The sequence below is a fragment of the Zootoca vivipara genome, chromosome 7 (genome assembly GCF_965207765.1).
Source record: "Zootoca vivipara chromosome 7, rZooViv2.hap1.1, whole genome shotgun sequence".
Classification (NCBI taxonomy): domain Eukaryota; kingdom Metazoa; phylum Chordata; class Lepidosauria; order Squamata; family Lacertidae; genus Zootoca; species Zootoca vivipara.
Genome location: NC_142590.1, coordinates 59,474,881 through 59,495,405, shown reverse-complemented (window position 1 = coordinate 59,495,405; position 20,525 = coordinate 59,474,881). Strand labels below are relative to the sequence as shown.

Genomic DNA, 20,525 nt, shown 5'->3' with positions numbered 1-20,525 from the left:
TCTTTAGAAAGAGCAACATATGCTTCTCTTAGCCCTTGCCACTTCCAGACCTCACACCAAGAATTTTGTTTAGGACCACATTATACAAATGTAAACAGCACTGTGGATTAAAGTTTTTTGGAGTAAGGATCATCAGAAGCATTTGCGATGGCTTGGATAACACAGGAACAAACCATGCCAAAGCAGAGAGCTAGCAATTAAGTAGATAACTTTTTTCTCCTTATCAGAACAGAAAAATGTGTGGTTAACTGTTCACAATGAAGAGCACAACTGTTGTACAAGGAATCCAAATTATATGCTTGCTGCTTGCTTTGTTTCTAGTGCAAGGCTGGCTTATTTCGAATTATTTCCGGATTAAACAGTTAGCCTGTCTCCTACCGTATAAAATGCAGCTTTAGTTTCTTCACAGTCTTTTTGGCCCTTGAACATCTACAGTTGGCTATGAAATCCCTTTTGGTGGACTGCGTCTTCACTTTAGAACATGCTCTTTAATGTCATTGCCGTAAGTATTCATTGTGTTGTCATGAAAAGCTTTTATTGCAAAACTCATAAAACTAGTTAAAGACATGTCCTGTGGCGGATGACAAATGGCCATAAAGTTATTCAAATGCTGCTGCAGGACTGTAAAACTTCCTTGATCATGGAAAAAGACACTGCAGTTGTTGGAAACCCTTGAATTTTATTAAAAATTAAAAAAAAGCTGAGGAAAGACATGAGAAACTATGCATCTTGCTCAATGTTTCACAGAATATAGAATAAGAGTAATCTGCGTGAATATCAAGAGAATGAAATATGCTCTGACCCTTGATGGTTTTCCCTTCCGTTTTCCCTCCTTCAGAGTTGGCTTTGGATTTGAAGGTCTGTCTTGCAAAGTGCCTCCTGGTAGGCTCTCTCCAATATCAGTGCCCCCTCAGGCAGTTTATCAGCTGGTGATGGCAGCAAGCAACAAGTAGCCCTGCGATCATTGCAAGGTAGCTGTGAGCAACCCACCATTTTAATTACTGTTGCGCTTGTTATTTATTCAAGGTATTACCCGCCCTTCACCATCAGCTCCCAGGACAGGTTACAACAATTGAAAGGTCAATTTTTTTAAAAAAAAAAATCAAATTACCCACAATGTTTCTCACATAGATCCAGTGGGGCTACCATTTTAATGGTCACCATTGGCCTGGAATGACATATCAGGAGCATTATGGGTAATTTAAATGGCAGTTGTCCCAGGGACACATATCCCAGCAGCTGCCCAAGGGTACTGGCACCCACCCCTCCCCTTCTTTCACATTTTGCTTCCTGGAAAGAGTAATAAACAATATAAGTAGAAACAGAGTTGAAGTAGTTCAGCAAAATGACTCTTCACTTCATTGTCTGTCTCCAGGAGATATAGATTTTCCCATTTTCAATGGTGATGAAAGAGGAATCCATTTAAAATCAATTTGTACATGGAATCTGCCAGTTCTGACCCAATCAAACTTTACCTGCATTACTCCAGCAAGTTGCTCATACATTATTGGTTGTTTTGTTTTTAAGTTCAATCTCACATCAAAAGAGACAAGCCCCATGTGGTACTAGATTTCTACAACTTTTTAAATAAATATTTTACACAGTTATGTATGCACTTATGTTTATCTGTTATTGTGCTGGAGTGATATGCATATAATACTATATGTGTAATAGCGCATATACTGTAACATGCTAGAATTTGTAATATATTTTAAATGGAGACCTTTAAAAAAACCACTTCTCATTGAGATCAAGAATAAGGAAAAACAAACATGCAAATGAGTTCAATGTCAAAATTATCAGAAAAATTCATCCCTAATTGCAGATTTTATGGAGCTTGTTGCATAATCAAGAAGATCACTGAATGTCACCTAATGGAATGTCCCTTTTAGTCACATCAGCAGCACCAATTGAGGCATGAATACTTTCCAGCTATGGTCTGCAGCAGGGATTTTAGTAATCATACTGATAACCCATTACTCATCACGCGTTGACAAGGCTGCAGAGCAAGTTCAAAGAGCAAGTTGTATTCATATAAGCTGGCCAGTCTATTTCACCAATTTTTGAGTTATTGACGTACGGCATTGTGAGGAAGACCACCTGAAGGCCAGGCACCAAATGTGCCTATAAGTGATGGTTTGTGCAGTGCTTGGCTTTCCTTAAATGCCATAGAAGATATTGCTGCTGGAAATCAGTACAAATTTACTAAAAAGCCCATAAAAAGTTTTTATTGCCAGATAAAACCATTTCTGTGTGCATAGTGAATAAACGCTTTTAATTCTCAAATGGCACAGTGAGAGACTCCAAAGATTATGCCCTTACTTAGGTCCTGCGACGAATCAGCATTTTCCAAGAATCCATTAAGAACGATGGGTTTACTAGAACTGTAACACACTGACCCAAGTCTGTCCATAATTTATGACGTATTTATTCCATTACCATTTTCCCCAAGTAGTTCAAGTTAGCATTTATGTGTTCACACACACACCAGCTTTATTACCACAACAACCCCATGGTTGTTGCATATCAGTCATTGGGAGCTGTTAACCAAAGAATTTCTCTTCTGCCTTTTTACATCTGAAAGCTTCCTACGGCAATCAGGAAGAATATTTCTCTGAGAACAAGATTTACACACACAGGCTGAAACATCAAATGCATTTAAATGTTAATGGAATGATGACCATTTTGATGCATTAAGTTATCTGTTTTATTTATTTAGATTACTTAAACACCCTTTAACATAAGATCCTAGTGCTGATTACCAAAAATATAAATATAAAAAATCCAGTTATCAAATAAAGATAACAGTTACAGCCATCAAAAAGGAAAATGTAAAAGCACTTAAAACAGTTTCATCTGTAAAACAACTCCACATAGGAAAACAACATGAACACTTTAAAACAATTCTGCATATAAAAACAGTTAAGTTTTTTTAAAAAAAATCCAAAACAGATGCAGACTGGGACCTTACAACTTTGTCTTCCTCACCTACATTTCTTCTTACCCAGCTTCCAAAACTTCATGAAACTTTTTTCTGCCTCCTGGGTCAAAGAATATGCACTATTTACACTGGTTATTGGGCCTTCGGCCTCGCTAGACATGTCTATGGACATTCTGTGACATCACAGCAGCTCAGCCTATGGTAAGGAGGGATTGCACACAAGTATTGTGTGGGTTTTCACCTTATTAAAATATGTTGCATGATAACTGCCCATTGTTCCTTACAACTTTTTTTTTAAATACCTTTCAGCCAAAGTCCTTTAATTTCCCTCTAGGAAAAAAAAGCACATTAAGCGGGGGATGGGGTGGGGAGACACATTAAAAATGCCTCAAACTAGTGTAAATAGCTGAAAAGTTTTATGCCTCACATGAGTATTACTTTAAAGCCAAAAGAGAGAGAGGATATTTATCTGCAGGCACAGCTACACAATCAGTTACCTAGGGGACAAAACAAGGACTATTCAGCTGCCTCAATTTCTAGAGATAGTCAAGGTTAGACTAGACTAGACAAAGGACTCATGGGATACTCCAAGAGGTGAAATTATGCTTTCCTGCAGCAGACCTTGCAAGAGGACAAAACTGAATCACACATAGCTTGTGTCTTGCACATCCTAAATGCTGATAAATTGAAATCAATGAGAGCTTGCCAAAACATAGAAAAAGACCAATACTTTGCCAGTCACTGTCCTTCATGACACTGTAGTATATTAGTGAACATAACTGATTTCAATGGGGGAATTAGGATACAGTGACATTCCAAATGTTTTTATTATAATTAACTGTCAATAATTTCAATAGGACTTGTTTTGCATGCTTAGGACTGTGGCCTGAAGCAGAGACTGCAGGGCCGTCTCAAGCAGGTCGGGCGCCGTGGCGTGGAGATTGCTCCGGCGCCCCCACCCTGGTGGGCGGGCACAGCCCTAGCGCCCCACGTCACCGAGACTACCCCTAGAGCCGGGCCTGAGAGACTGGTTACCTTTCATTGGGAGTGGGAAACCTTTAGCCCTCCAGATGTTGCTGGCTGGGTTACCATTTTCATCATCCCTGATCATTGGCCGTGCTAGCTACAGGCTGATGGGAATTGAGAATCCAACATCTGTGTTGTTGTTGTTTAGTCGTGTCCGACTTCGTGACCCCATGGACCATAGCACGCCAGGCACTCCTGTCTAGCACTGCCTCCCACAGTTTGGTCAAACTCATGTTTGTAGCTTCGAGAACACTGTCCAACCATCTCGTCCTCTGTCGTCCCCTTCTCCTAGTGCCCTCAATCTTTCCCAACATCAGGGTCTTTTCCAGGGAGTCTTCTCTTCTCATGAGGTGGCCAAAGTATTGGAACCTCAGCTTCAGGATCTGTCCTTCCAGTGAGCACTCAGGGCTGATTTCCAACATCTGTAGAAGCCATGAATTCCCCACCTTGCCTTACATGCAACTGAGATGCAGGAGGACACAGTTCAGGCTGCTAGAGTCAAGGTGCATCCATTCCCTCCCTCCCTCCCTCCCTCCCTCCCTCCCTCCCTCTCTCTCTCTCTCTCTCTCTCTCTCTCTCTCTCTCTCTCTCTCTCTCTCCTCTCTTAACCAAAGTATCAGTAACCACATGCAGAGGATTGTCTTACTTTGGGAATGATAGGAATAAATGGTAGCTCTAGACACAGCATGAAGGTAGACTCCATAGTAAGGGAGCTCCCTGGAACTTTTTACAGCAGTAATGTAATGTGTGTAGCTGATTTCCTCTCTAGAAGATCATATTGGTTTGTGCAGCATTAATGACTAGGTCACATATCATCACTGCCTGCCTGTCAGAGATATGGACCAGATCCTAGGGTGCTGTAGATTAAAATAGCTCCTTTGATTTCAGAGCTCAGCAAAAACTAACTCAGCACATCACTTGCAAATGGTGCTCAATTAAGTAATTGTAATTACAATAACAACAAAAATTGTGCTCTCCCCGGCACAGTGCAATTGAAATAGAAGCTGCAAGTCATTGCCTTTCAGCTCCCTGTTTTATGGATTGTATATTAGCTCATTTTGAGATATTCCCTTTTGTTTCTGAGATAGTCCAAGGGGCTATGATTGACTGGGCAGATTAAAATTTAAAAGACACTTTGAAATGTTTATGCTTGGAATCTCCTATTCCATGTAAATGAGCCCCAAAGACTTTCTTGTTTTGTACAAGACTAAGGTCATTTATTAATTCTTATTGCTTATTATATAAATGCATGTCCTGTCTTTCCACACTAGGCTCTCAAAGCTGCTTTCCCAATGGTTTTTGCATGGGTCTGCTGATCATCCTGGATTAAGACAGGAACTTGCCTGCCTGAATTTGCAATTCTGTGTCAGTTTAACTTCACTAATTTAGAGAATTAGCATAATCAACCTGCACTGGGACTGAGAGTGACTTGTTCCATCTTCTAAGTCCAATTCAAGGTGCTGGTCCCTTTGGGTTACAGTCTCTGAAGCTTCAATATGTGGGATGGGGAACAGACCTGTAGCCTTCTGGAAGCTGTTACAACTTCTGTCAGTCCCAGCCAGCAAGTGCCACATCTTAAAAGCCTACATTGTGCTAGGGGCCAGCAGGGCTGCAACATTTAGCCACTCAACTGGTTGGATTTATCAATTGAAAACCCTGCTGGATTATTAAAAAGGAGCGCCTGATTTATTAGACCAGGGGTCAGCAACGTTTTTCAGCCATTGGCTGGTCCACCGTCCCTCAGACCATGTGGTGGTCCAGACTATATTTTGAAGGAAAAAATGAATGAATTCCTATGCCCCACAAATAACCCAGAGATGCATTTTAAATAAAAGGACACATTCTACTCATGTAAAAACACCAGACAGGCCCCACAAATAACCCAGAGATGCATTTTAAATAAAAGGACACATTCTACTCGTGTAAAAACATGCTGATCCTCAGACCGTCCGTGGGCCGGATAGAGAAGGTGATTGGGCCGTATCCGGCCCCCGGGCCTTAGGTTACCTACCCCTTAATTAGACAGCAGCGCTTTTAAAAAAGAGATAAATAGATTTTATAAAGAAGTACTTGGGAAAAGTTGATGTGGCAGGTGCTATTTCAGAAGAAGCCTCTTCCCTTCTCTTCCAACATGGGACAATCCCTCTAAGATGGTGGCAGGTGTAGCGAAAATTGTGCATCATCTAAAAACCAAGAAAACACTACTTTTGTCAAGACTCTGTTTTTCATTCATATGCAAATATATACAGATGATGTATTAAATGGTTAGAAGCTATACAGTGAATTGACTGAATACAATCTTCTGTTGGAAGACGGCACTAATGCCAAGTAATGTCTTTCAGCAACACCATCTGTTGAGACACTTGTAGGCCTTTCGTCTTCTGCGCACTCAAGTTCTTAGAAGAGTCATCCCGGCTCTGAAACATTGAGGATAGGACACTTTCAAGCCAGCACCATTCAGCAGCGCAGGCTAAGAGTAGCAGAGTGCACCACTGTATTTGTTTATGCTCACTGCCACCAGAGAGCCACTGGTGTAAATAGCAGGGTGGTTTGTGGACCTATCCTCCTCTTCTATTGTCATCAAATATGCTTAGGCTGGATCAGCCCTGCAGGTAAATGAACGCGATATATCCAACCACCTCCACAGACCTGTGGATCTGCAAGCCGCTTGCACAAGAGGGGACGAAGCTGCTCACTCAGATGTTTGAACTACTCACTCAGAAGTCTGAGCTAGACAGACATCTAGTTGATCCTGATCAACCCCACCCAGAGTTCTTCTGTAGGTCTCACAACCAAAGCAACTTACCAAACAATAAAAGAACAACTTACAGCTGAGGTCAAACACCCACATTTTCTCAGCAACATTCTGGAACAACCGGCTGAGTTTTATAGGAGGACTGGGCCTACCCCCATCCTCTGAGAGTTGCTACCTAGCCAGTTGAAGGGTCAGTGCCTTCTGCAGCCACTGGCTCCTTCGAGGCAATATTTCCACTTCTGGAGATCTCTCTTGATACCCCATCAGAGCCGGGTAGCAGAGGTGTCACCTCATGGCTCAGGAAATGTGGGCTATGGTGCCCATGGATATCTGTGGCTTTCACAGAGCTTTGATATGCAGAAATCAGCAAGTAACACTCTCCAAGCCTTGATGCTATGCATGATGACCTGCTAATTGCTGCACATCAAACTGCAGTTAAAGGGAGTGGGGTCCTCCCCTTTTCTGAGAATTCTGGGACTGCTTGAAAGCTTATTAAAGGTAAAGGGACCCCTGACTGTTAGGTCCAGTCGTGGACGACTCTGGGGTTGCGGCGCTCATCTCGCTTTATTGGCCAAGGGAGCCGGTGTACAGCTTCCGGGTCATGTGGCCAGCATGACTAAGCTGCTTGTGGTGAACCAGAGCAGCGCACGGAAACGCCGTTTACCTTCCTGCCAGAGCGGTCTTATTTATCTACTTGCACTTTAACGTGCTTTCGAACTGCTAGGTTGGCAGGGGCTGGGACCAAGCAACGGGAGCTCACCCCGTCACAGGGATTCGAACCGCCAACCTTCTGATCGGCAAGCCCTAGGCTCTGTGGTTTAGACCACAGTGCCACTCGCATCCCTGCTGAAAGCTTATTAAGAGTTCCTTAAAAAAAAAGTCTGCCAATCATGCTGGACAGGCTTTCTGAAAGACAGCTTTTCTCCCCTTAGCAATCTTACTTTGCAAAGTGCAGTGGCAGGAGATTGCTGGGCATGTTCCAGCACACAATCTCAGTTTGTTTGGGGTGGGTGGGCATGCTATAGAATCATAGAGTTGGAAGAGACCACAAGGGCCATCCAGTCCAACCCCCTGCCAAGCAGGAAACACCATCAAAGCAAAGAAGTTCAACAGGACTTTCTGGTGCCCAATGCAAGTAAAGAGGGCATCCCAGAATGGGCCCCACCAGAGACTAATGCACACAGGAGTTTCCTGGCAGAGAAATTATTGGGTAAAGTATTCTCTTGAGGGAGAAGGTCTGAAAAAATATCCAAGAGACAAGAACAGCTATCTAATTTTTAGATTTTTTAAAATTCTAACATTGCTCCTCTGTTTTGTGAATTAAAGTGCAACACACACACACACTGTTGATGACAAAGGGGATGAGTAGGATTCAGCATAGGCTCATCTTTACCATGGGACTCCACCATTGAGGCTCCATGCCTCATGGGATCCCCTTCAGAACAGGGATGGGGGCATCTTAGGCCTGAGGGCTAGATGCAGCTATCCAGGACTCTGTGTTGCCCTTGGGACTCCTCCCATGCCACACTTCCTCCCATGCCACACCTTTCACCAGCCCTACTCTGCTCTCCTCCCAAGAGCTTTTGCTAGGCCTGAATGCATCTGATAATGCCTTTTGCTTGCATGGATGGAGGTGAGGAGTAGGTGAAGAGGCTAGCCTACTACTGCACAAACATAAAATCCACATTTATCGCTCTCCACTCACTTTTGCCTCTGAGCTTGCCTGTGGGCTGACATTTGACCCCTGAAAGGTTTCCTGGAGCAGAATGTGGCCCTCGGGCTGAAAAATGTCCCTCACCCCTGCTTTAGGGGGCCCAATCTTCAGGCCTGTCAACTTCAGTGGCCTGGAACAGGTGTAGCAAAAACCACCATGGCCGAGGCAAGCCAGCAGCAAGGGGTCCACCACCACTGTCCTCCTGGGCCCCTTGTTAGGCTTGTTCCTCCAGTTCATTTTTTATTCTGGGTTTTATTGTTGGTCATTGTTTATAGAAAGGCAGAGTGTAAATGCAATAAAATAAACAAAAATAAACCCTACTGGTGGTGTGTGTCGAATAAGCAGCCTGACTTCTGCATAAAAATAGCAGTGGTGCTTAAGCTTCAGTTTCTAAAAAGTATACTTGATACTCTACCACTAAAGCATCACAGATCATTTCTCCCACTATAGAAAGGGTCATCTGCGAGGCCCATGTGCCTTCCAAATCTCTCTAAAGGGCTTAATACTGGTGTAGCACAGAGTTTATGCTCCCTCCCAGGGCAGGCATGAGTGCGAGCCTGCATTTAAAACTAGAACAAAGCTTTCCCCCTACTATCTATTCATCTGCATCTTTCCCCACTCAGCACTCTGCTCTTTTATTGTGACGAATGACTCATGGCACTCTTATCTCTTCGATACCTAACAGTCGTGGAGATCACATTGTCCATTTCTAAATAGGGGTCCAGCACAGTGACCCCCATTCTCTTCCGTTCTGCTTGAGCGCCAGGTTTTTGCAGCAAGGTGCAAAAGCCAGCCCAATTTATTGCTGAGTCAAAGTTTGTGACTACCTGTAACCAGATCAAATGTAAGATATCCTTTTGCTGTTAGGGAGAAGATTCCCTTTAATTTGCATGTTAGTGATATGAAATTGCAAATTGTGAAATGAGTTTGCTCATTTTTATAAAACAACAACAACAGATAAACAATAAAGACAAGGGAATATTTAAAAGTGGGGTAGGGGAGAAGAGAGTTTTACCAGTGAAATGGAACATCTCAGGTGCAGTATTCAATTTCTCATCTAGCATAATCCTTGAGCAGGCAAGTAGTGAATGTGTGTCAGATAGTCAATTGTCTGCACTTGTAGTTCAGGGTGTTGAATGCCCCCTCCCTTAGGAATGCATGTATTTATATTAATCAAGGATGAAGTGCCGGGGGGGGGGGGAGTAAAGGACCCTGGACACTTAAGTCCAGTCAAAGGTAATTATGGGGTATGGCGCTCATCTTGCTTCAGGCCAAGGGAGCTGTCATTTGTCCACAGACAGCTTTCTGGGTCCTGTGGCCAGCATGACTAAACTGCTTCTGGCGCAACAGGACACTGTGACGAGTGCCAGAGCGCACAGAAATGCTGTTTACCTTCCCGCCGCAGTGGTACCTATTTATCTGCTTGCACTGGTGCGTTTTAGAACTGCTAGGTTGGCCATAAAGAAGGCTGATCACTGAAGAATTGATGTTTTTGAATGATGGTGCTGGAGGAGACTCTTGAGAGTCCCATGGACTGCAAGAAGATCAAACCTATCAATTCTGAAGGAAATCAGCCCTGAGTGCTCACTGGAAGGACAGATCCTGAAGCTGAGGCTCCAATACTTTGGCCACCTCATGAGAAGAGAAGACTCCCTGGAAAAGACCCTGATGTTGGGAAAGATTGAGGGCACAAGGAGAAGGAGACAACAGAGGATGAGATGGTTGGACAGTGTTCTCGAAGCTACCAACATGAGTCTGACCAAACTGCGGGAGGCAGTGGAAGACTGGAGTGCCTGGCGTGCTCTGGTCCATGGGATCACGAAGAGTTGGACACAACTAAATGACTAAACAACAACAATAACAGGTTGGCAGAAGCTGGGACAGAGCAATGGGAGCTCACCACCGTTGAGTGGATTCGAACCACTGACCTTCCGATCTGCAAGTATATTTACCGGTAGGCTTCTGCATAAAGGTTGACAAGGTGGGCCAACAGACCTGGCAGTCTTAGTTACCCACGCTTAGTTAAAACAACTATCAGCTTGTCTAAAATGAGGCCAATGCCACAATCCCTCCCTGCTCCTCAGTGTTAAGGGGATGAATGTATTCAGAATCATGAAGTGTTCTATCCCTATGTTCCATTTAAAAGAACAACAAAATTCAACATACTCTAGATTTCCTAAACTAACAGAGCTGCTGTACATCGTCTGTGGTTCCCTACTATAGGGAGATGAAAATGACTCATAATCCTCATGAGATCGTTTTCAGATTCAAAACTGCAACTGCCCAATTGGATAAATTATCACAGCTCAAGCTGACGCAAATGCCTTGCTAATACCCATTTGTCAACTTAATGAAATTCAGAAACAAGTTGCATGCTCATAATGAGCACAGATGCCTTCATGATGGGATCACAACCTTGAACAAGAGGAGAGCCGAGCTCGGAACAACAGATCAGTGCTCATTTAAATGAAAATGCATTCATGACTCTTACATATAGGCCATGGGTATCATGAAGCACAGAAGGCACTGATATTATTTGGATCATGTTCCAAAGGTGGCCTACTTTTTAAATTGCAGGTGAGCAGGATTTCTTCTTTCCTCCTGCCTGAAAAAATCTCATAGTTTTCAAAAATAAAGCCAGGTAACAAACATTGGTGAAAGGCTTGCTGTAATAAAGTAGCCACAAGAACCTCTGAAATATAAGCAGAAAGATCATAAGATCATTCTGCCAAATACTTACTCTGTTCTTTCACTAGACTCAATCAGCATTAATAAGGTATAACAACAGCTATAACACTTTTATTGCATTAGAGGAGGAGGTTGTGCAAGGTATGTGAGTGCAAGAATCACTCATTTCTTGAAGACTCATGTCACAGAGCTATGCAGCAATTTGATGCAATGCACCAAATAATAAAAACCGGAAAAACCCTCATCTCACTCTACCTCCAGAGTTAAGACCGTATACTTTATTTTCTACATGCACGGGTATTTCTTCACGAAACTTGTAGACAGCTGAAATGCACCATGGCAGTGACAGTGATAGGGTCAGATGGGCTGCTCCACTCTGGGCATCTTTATGTCCCTCTAGCTGCAGAGTCTGCCTGGTGTTCTCTACTGTGCTGTCAGTCTGAGCAACTCAAAGAAGCAAATTATTATTCCCCACACTTGGAAAGGCAGAAGGTCCTGAGTGCCTTGATCTAGGATGATTTCCTGGCCAAAGGTTTGTGAATAACATAACCCATAAGAATCACAACTATTCAGTGAACTCATATATATAACCAAAACAAAGACCATTCCTGGACAGGAAGGAGCTACCATCGGGATTTGGGGGACCCAAACATTTGTAGGAGTACAAAAACTTTGGGGAGAATTAGGGGAGATCCCCCCTCCCCAAATAGAAAAAAAACTCAAAGAGGACTGAGCATAGTGACTGTGGAATGCTGGTTTATGATTGGATAGGGAAGGGGGTGGTAAATTGAGGAGTGTACAAGGGAATGGAATATCCTGGAACAGGGCATGGCTGGCTGGAACCAGCTTGTACTGGTAAGTCTTCCCATCAGTTGAGTGGTGGTTTCAGTATGCTTCACATGTATTATCTAGTTGGAAGCCTTTCAACACTGCCGTAAAGCAGGGCCGGGGCATCTTTTTCAGCTACATTGCCTTATGGTCAACGTTCTGGGGACCACATGCAAGTGCTGGATGGGGCCAGAGGCAAAAAGTGGGTGGAGCAACAGGTGTGACTTTTCCCTTTGCGGAAGAGGCTACATTCCAGTGGTGCAAAAAATAATAATGAAAAAAATCTCTATCCCAGCAAACAAAAGGCATTTTCTCAGTTTAAGGACAATTCCCACTAGGCAAAAGCACTCAAGGAGGGCAAGGAGCAGGAGCACTGAGAGGTGTGCCTTGGAAAGGGACCTGAGGGCTAGACAGAGAATCCCAGTGGCACATTTGGTCCCTGGGCCTAAGGTTTCTGACCCCTGCTATAAAAGTTTAATCAATAGTATTATTCCCCACACTGCAGGTGACAGGACTGAGTCAGAGAATGTGTAGTTTGCTTAAGGTCACCTTGTGAATCAAGGTAGAAGCAAGATTCAAACCAGAGACTTTCTGATTTAAAGTCCAGATCCCTTAGCCATTCTACTCAACCAAATCTAGCAATTATGTTTTGTTTTGTTTTGCAAAACTCTTAGCAGAGTAAAACTGCATTTTGCTTCATGTCGTATCTATCCTATGAGGTAGAGTGTGTTTGCATGAAAGCTGAGAGAAAGCACACATGGACTGCACATCAAGATGAGAGAATTATGCTCATTCTTAGACATTAGAACAAAAAGTAAGTTCTATATCATGGGGATATATATATACACAACTTTAGGGAAGAGTATTACTTTCTATACCCAGCTCCCAAGTGAATTGAGTTTTTTTTGCATCAAGAGACCCATTCTGTGCTCAGAATGCACTGCTTGCGTATTATTTCCACCATGTATTGTAGTAGCAGAATCTGGAATAATACTGAATACCAGGTGACCATGTTGTAACTTACCACAGCTTGAATATAACCACAGTGAATGTGGTGAGCCAGTTGCTTTTATCATCCTGCCAAGTGGTGGTGAGAATTTTATTGCATATTGTGTGTGGAATGTATGTTGAAAAGTAATCTCTATATATTCTTTCAAACAGTGGGTAGCTAAAGTTACAGTAAAAACAGGGGAGAAATAGATGGATTCAGACTAGGCTTCATGAGGCTCAAAACACTTAACTGCTTGAAAACATGATGGTCACAAAACCATCAGAACCCTCCAAATGACCCTGTAGGGTGATCTCACAAGTATGTAAATTGCTGCAGGAATATGCAGTATATACTTGCTTGAAATAATAATAAGCGTGACTTGGGAGAGTACAGCAATTTACACATGTTCACAACTGTGTGATTATACATGTATATAGCATTTGCAGAAGTAGTTTAACTGAAAAGAAAAAGTGAAGCAGCCTTACAATCATAGAATTGTAGCGTTGGAAGATACCACAAGGGTTATCTAGTCCAGCCCCCTCCAATACCTGACAGAAGGTTATTCACCCATCCAACGGTCCTTTGTTGAAAATCTTGGAGCCACATGTAGTAAACATAATGGGTAGAGACATGGTGTGAATGGATGCTCACCAAAGGAAGGAAGGAATCAAGTATCTAATAGGTTCAGATAATTTATCCATGGTTGTTTCCAATGGCTCTCTCCTAGAGCAGGAAACAAAAACAATGCAGTGCTTCAAGAGAATCATATTGTGATCACAACCTTATATGCATCTTTGTTTATTAAAATTTCATCCTTCTGTTCCTCCCAAAGGAAGTAGGAACACAGTGGTATTTATGGGGTTTACACCTTGATAAACTGCAGCCCGAGTTTTGTGTTCCATTTCTTCCCCACTTCTTCCTTGGCAAGTGCAATTTAGCTTCTTGGTGAATGTGAAAAGTTGGTCCTCAGGTCTTTGCTTGGCATCCTTTCTTGGAGTCTTTGTATGGGCAGCTGATGCCTCCCCCCCCCCCTTTTAAGTCAGCGACTGCATCCTCTAAACTAATTTCCCACCAGCCAGCAAAGCTGGTTGGCAAGAGCTGCCTGGAGGAGGCCTCCTGCTGCTTGGGCCTGGCAAGAGCCTGCTCATTAGCACAGATGGGGGTTCTCATCTTTTAGGCTAATAGGAGCTTAATGGACTGGTTTTATTATCTGCCTGCTCCAGGCAAAAGCTTCACTGCCCACAGTGCTCTGAGGTTGTTGGGGATTTATTTTATTTTAATTTTTGACTGCCATGATGTGTTACTGGCTGAAGGGTGACCCCGGACCAGCACCGAGCTAAACAAACTCTTAACTCTTGTGCCGCTTCTCTGCTGTTTAATCATGACCCTGGTTCTTATTTCATTTCTATATTTGCAGTCGTTTTTTTTCCTGGCAGCCTTAACTGGTCACCCCTCCTGCACTCATTTATTCAGAGAGAGAATTCCTTCCAGAGTGTTTATTTATGGACAGTGCAAGGAGTTTTGCACTTTGCAGGGGAGCTACCCTAGAGGGAGCGAATCTTCACTGGCTGGCGTATTATGCATTCGTACTGTAGTTACCTGAGCAATATAAATGCAGAGTGAATGAGAAGCCATAATTGGGTGGCATTGTGCTCCTGGCCCTCTAGTGACATCATGCTGAGCAAAAAACAACAACCTCTAGCAAATGGAGGAGGTCACATCATATGCGTCACCATCACCTGCATTTCTGGCAATAAAAGACACAGTTGCATTATTGGGGTGCTTTCCCCCCCACCGTGTCACCATTCCTAAATAGAAATGTTGAATATGAACTGAAGCAAAAGACAAAGTTACAATCAATCCAAGGTTAAAATGATGCTGGGGCTCCAGGAGCCCTAAAATCTATTTCATTCCGAATATTTAAAAATAAGAGGAAGGATTCACTTAAGGGATAGAGCTTCCCCACTTTCCTCCTCCAGTATGCCCTCTGAAATTGGCTTGTGGAGGAGTCAGGAGATCCCTCCAGCACATGGGGGAGGAGAGGGGAGGTTGTTCCTTCTGGCAAGCTGGAATGCTTGTGCAGATGGAGAAACTGGAAGAGCACAATGGTTTCCTGCTGGCCTCTGTTTGGCCACTGTGTGAACAGAATCCTGAACTAGATCGGCCATTGGCCTGATACAGAAGGCTGTTCTTATGTTCCTATGTCCTTATCATGTTGAATTCAATCAAAGAGCTCATTTGCTGCACTCTTTAGCCCTTCCTCTAATTTCCTTTAATTGATTGCAACTTTCTTCCCAGTGCCCTCTCACACACATATAACAAACTCGGACATTCTCACAAGATGCAGCAAATGATGCTTACACTGGCTCCCCATCACATTATAAGGACCCTTCGGAGTTTTTCCCTATTAACGGCAACTTTGCAATCAGCTAAAAGCAGGTCTATCACTGTGGTTCCACACAGCACTTAATGTGGTGTTAAATTCTGCTTTACATTCCTGCAATGTCCACCCTCGCATCAAGGGCAAAAAAACAGCAGCATGTTAGAGTGCCAGCCACAGCAATACCAAACCCCTGAAACTGTCAACATTATTTTTAAAGGTTTTGTTCATTAATACTTTATACTATTGGGTCAATACTCCAAAAACATACTGAAAATTTAAAAAGGCAAATATGCATTTTTAACACACGCTGACTTATTTAGCACTAAACATTTCCGACACAGATTCCTTCCTATTTAATCCCACAAATCCACATTTCTTGTTCCGCCATTGAGGATAGAGAAGAATCAGTGGACAGAAGATGAGATTCCTCCTACTCAAGCTCAGAAATATTGCCTGCAAAATACCCAAGGAATTTACATGGGTGGATAATGACCAAAATCCAGCCCACAGCTAAGCAGGCTTAAGCACATTAACTCCTTTTTTGGTTAGAGGCCAATGTCTTTCACGTGTGTTCCTCCATACATATTTTTCCATTGGGGAGGTGGGGGTGAGGGAATGCCAATGTGGAATGGACATTTTCCATCCTCTCTCGGCCCCAAATCAAGAAGCCAAGTATTTCTGATGGTGGGAGTTTGAGTCACATCAAAATATCTTAGGATAAATTATTTTACATGTGCAAAACTTAACACAGGATCTGTTCAGAACTGAGTCTAACTAAGCAAATGTTATTTCCTTTTGGTTGCATGAGCAAACTGTGCTTGCTGATTCAGTGATTAGAAGCCACCTGCAGCCTCACACATAAGTTTCTTCCCTTAACCCACTTCCTGTTACATGTTACCCTAACTTTCATTAGATCAGCACTAATTTGAGATCTCTGGCCCAACAGTTGTTTTCTTTTTTCTTTCCTTGAAATAGAAACTAGTGGTGATCCAATTCCTCAATGTGAATTGATGAATTCTTTCTCCCTGTCTAAACAGCACAAATATTTCCTTTTTAAATATAACTGCCAGGGGCTGCTAAAACCAGGGTGTAAGAGGAGTATGGCTATAAGATGAAGGAAAACCCCAGTGTGCTAACAGATCCTTTTATTTGAAGTACTGCTACAACTTAAGGCATTAACTTAAGTTTCTTGCTTCGCAGCAGTAGAAATAACAGCTCCAATTTGTCTTGCCCATGCTTCTCACAGGATTGTTTTGGCAAAGAAAAGTCTCACTGCCCCTCCACCAAGGCAACCTCTCTTTTAGGTAGCATGTGTTGATCACAAGTCTTCAATGGTCCCTGTTCTGACTAATTGCCCTAGTTCTCACAAATGCTTTTCAATGAAGCTGCAACAGTAAAAAACAAAAAGAGTGTGTTGTCTCCTTGAAATTACGGTCAAGATCTGCTTCTCCAAGGGACGTATTCTGGTTGTTTACACAGCAAATTAAAAAAGACAATAATCACATAGACATATTGGGTGAGTATGTCTCATCACGAGTGATGGACACTTGATTGGACAATGCAACTGACATGAAGATCCCTCAGTCAAGTTCTGAAAGCAGCCTCAATACCAACAGGGGTGAGGTCTGGACCATTTACTTCCTGTGGATTTGGGTTTCTAAGCAATGGTGGCACAATTTGGAGAAGTGTGAGTAAATAGATATGGGGATCCGTTGATTTCTCAGAATAATCTTCTTCAGCAATCACTTGTAGCCAAGTAAGATTGTCTTCCATGAACATGGCCTTAACAGTGTGTCCATAGGTGACTGTGGGGGCCATTTCTGGATCCACATGCCCTTTCACAGTGGGGACATAGGTTTCCAGGCAGGAGTTGATCATGGTGAGGGTTTGCCAAACGTGCCTTCCTCTTAGCAAGTTTCTCCCTTTTGTCCTACGTTTGAGCATCTTCAAAGTCCATGATACCTTTGGTAAAGGCTGTTCTCCAACTGGAGCGCTCAGAGGTCAGTATTTCCCAATTGTCGGTATTTACATTTTTTTTTTACTTGCCTTGAGAGAGTCTTTAAACTTTTTGTTAACCACCAGCATTATGCTTTCAATTTTTTAAGTTTGCAATAGAGTAGTTGCATCCAATGGAATAGAGTAGAGGCATCCAAACAACATGACCAGTCCAACAAAGTTCTTGTTGACAAATCATTGCTTTGATACTTTGATATTTGCTTCCTCCAGTACACTGGCATTAGTTTGCCTGTATTTCCAAGTGATATGTACAATTTTTCAGAGAAACCAAGGTGTAGATAACATTTATAAGTGGTCCATGTTTCACAAGCATACAGTGAGGTTGGTAGTACAATAGCTTTGTAAACAAGCATTTTGGTTTCCCTGTGAATGTACCGGTCCTCAAACACTCTACACTTCAATCGAAATAAAGCTGCACTTGCAGAGCTCAGGCGATGCTGGATTTCAGCATCAGTGTTGCCCCTTGTGGAAAGATAACTGCCCAGGTAGGAGAAGTGATCAACACCATTGAGTTGGATTTGTGGTGCTGCAAAGGGGTTGTTTTGTGCATGTTGGTGCAGCACTTTTGTTTTTTGTGATGTTGAGCGATAGGCCAAGTTTTTCATAAGCTTCTGCAAATATATTTAGGATAGTTTAGAGGTAATCCTCTGAGTGCGCACACACTACATTGTCATCAGCATACTGAAGCTCTATGATGGAAGTTCTGGTAACCTTACTCTTTGCTTTCAGCCTACTCAAATTAAAGAGCTTTCCATCTGTTCGATATATGATTTCTACTTCAGTGGGAAGTTCCCCTTCGACAATGTGTAGGATCATGGCAATGAAGATAATAAATAGAGCTGGGGCGATAACATAACCCTGTTTAACACCTGATCCCACTGTGAATGGTTCACTTTGAGAGCCATTGTTATCTGCAATTGTTGCTGTCATAGCATGGAGGAGCCGAAGGATGCTCACAAATTTATCTGGGCAGCCAATTTTCAGAAGGACAGTCCACAGGGCATTACAATTTACAGTGTCAAAGGCCTTAGTCAGGTCAATAAACGCCATATACAGGGGTTTTTTTTGCACTCTGCATTTTTCTTGAAGCTGTTGAGCAGTGAAAATCATGTCCACTGTCCCCCTAGAAGGTCAAAAACTGTTTTGGGATTCAGGAAGGGTAGCCTCGGACATAGTTAGGAGACAGTTTGCTAAGATCCTTGCAAGAATTTTGCTGGCTGCAGCTAATAAAGAGATGCCTTGATAGTTTCCGTAATCCGTTCCATCACCTTTTTAAAAAAAGATTGATAATTTTGGCATCCCTATAGTCTGCAGGGATCTCTTCTCTCTCCCAAATTTTTTCGATGAGCTTGTGAAGTTGTTATGTAAGTTCATTTCCGCCCACTTTGAAGACTTCGGCAGGTATCCCATCAGGTCCGCTGACTTTGTTGTTTTTTATTTGGTTAATAGTTGTACACAACTCTCCTAGATTTGGACATACTGCAAGCTCGTCTCTAATTTGTTTTTGCGGAATTTGTGAGAGGACCTCAGCAGCTATGGGGGAGTTGTGGTTAAGGAAATGCTGGTAATGTTCTTTCCAGTGCAGTGCAATAGCTTCTTTATCTTTTAGAAGTGTGGTACCGTCTGTTGAGCATGGGGATCATATGCCATGATTTATTGGCCCATAGATGGTCTTTGTGGCTTTAAAGAAACTCTGTGCATCATGAGTGTTGGCTAAGTGCTGGATCTCTTGAGCTTTATTTATCCACCAGGTGTTCTTTACTTCTCTGGTTCTTCTTTGAACCTCAGCCTTAGTGTTGGCATAGGTTTCCCCCCCCCTAGTGGCACAGTTTCTATCTCTTTGCCAGATCTGAAAGGCCTTCCTTTTCTTGTCAATAATGCGTTCAATCTCACTATCATTCTCATGAAACCAGTCCTGGTGTTTCTTGGTTTGGTATCCAATAGTTCACAGGCTACAATAATGGATTTTTTTAGCTTGGTCCAGTGTTCCTCAATGTTATCAGGGAACTCCAAAAGCAGATGGTCCTTAAGAGTCGTTTGGAAGCAATCCTGCTTAATAGGATCTTGAAGGACTTGAGTGTTCATTTTGCGCCTTGGGTTCCTTCCTTGAAGCCTGTTTTGAATTATAATCTTGACAGCCATCATGGAATGTATTAATCAGAGATCTGTCCAGCAGTCATTGGCACTCGTCATATCTCTGATAAGGAGCACTTTGCAGCGATATTCAGCTTGCAAAATTACATACTGGTAGTCTAAGAGGTGCCAGTGGTTCGACCAAAGTTGAAAGAGTGTGTTGGTAATAACAAGGTTCTGCACTGCACATATAGTCAAAAGTAAGATTCTGTTCTGCTTGCTGTTGCCAATTCCTTCTTTCCCAATAGTCCCAGGCCACAGGTTAAAATCTCGCCCAGCTCTTGCATTAAAATCACCCACTCATCACTACAAGGTGATGTTCCAGCAAGTGAGGGAAAATAATAGCTGTACACTGACAAGATGGTATAAGCAGTGGAGTGAATGTATAGTTATGTCACTGATCACTAGTGACATCAAAGGCACTGTCCAATAAGTACTGATGATGGTGCACTGCGATGTTCTACATGCATCTCAATGGCAACAATTACACATTTGCCCAGGAACAAAGTATTCTCTTTTGAGGACAGAAAGATAGGATGCTATTCAACCAAGCTTTACCCAGAGTAGCCCCATTTAAATTAAAAGACCTAGCTTAGGTTCATTCATTTATTTCTATGGATCTACCATCACTCTATGCATCAGCACTGGTGATCACATGCTTGAGGTGGTAGACAATTTAGTTTACCTGTGTTCCACCATATCCAGTCACCTCTCCACTGATGCTGAACATAATTTAGCAATCGTGACTAAATTTGCATCTATGCATATAATTCCCATAAACATATTTTATGCAAATCTGCCCCCACTTTGTTTTGCGATGTGTACATTGTCATCCATCTATCCCGGTGCTATTTTATTAGAAAAAGACATCCCGGAACTCACCATGAACTCACCTTGTTCTCTTAGAATGGCAATGGAGAGGTGCCAGAACCCACCTGAGGTTCTGGAACTTAGTTCTGAAGAGTTCCGGCTGGGAAAAAAGCCCTGATCTAGCCCAATATTGTGTTATTCTGACAGGCAACAGATCTAATGGATCTCAGGCAGTGGGTT

At 42.7% G+C, this 20,525-nt stretch overlaps 1 long non-coding RNA gene across 1 annotated transcript; it reads right to left on the bottom strand.

Annotated features, from left to right (window-relative positions):
- Positions 1 to 6,007: 6,007 nt before the first annotated feature.
- Positions 6,008 to 20,221, bottom strand: LOC148685102 (uncharacterized). Its single transcript, XR_015951114.1, has 2 exons — positions 13,595 to 20,221; positions 6,008 to 6,150 (listed from the first exon to the last, which is right to left on the bottom strand). It is a non-coding gene; the product is annotated as an uncharacterized LOC148685102 (long non-coding RNA).
- Between the last annotated feature and the right edge of the window lie 304 nt (positions 20,222 to 20,525).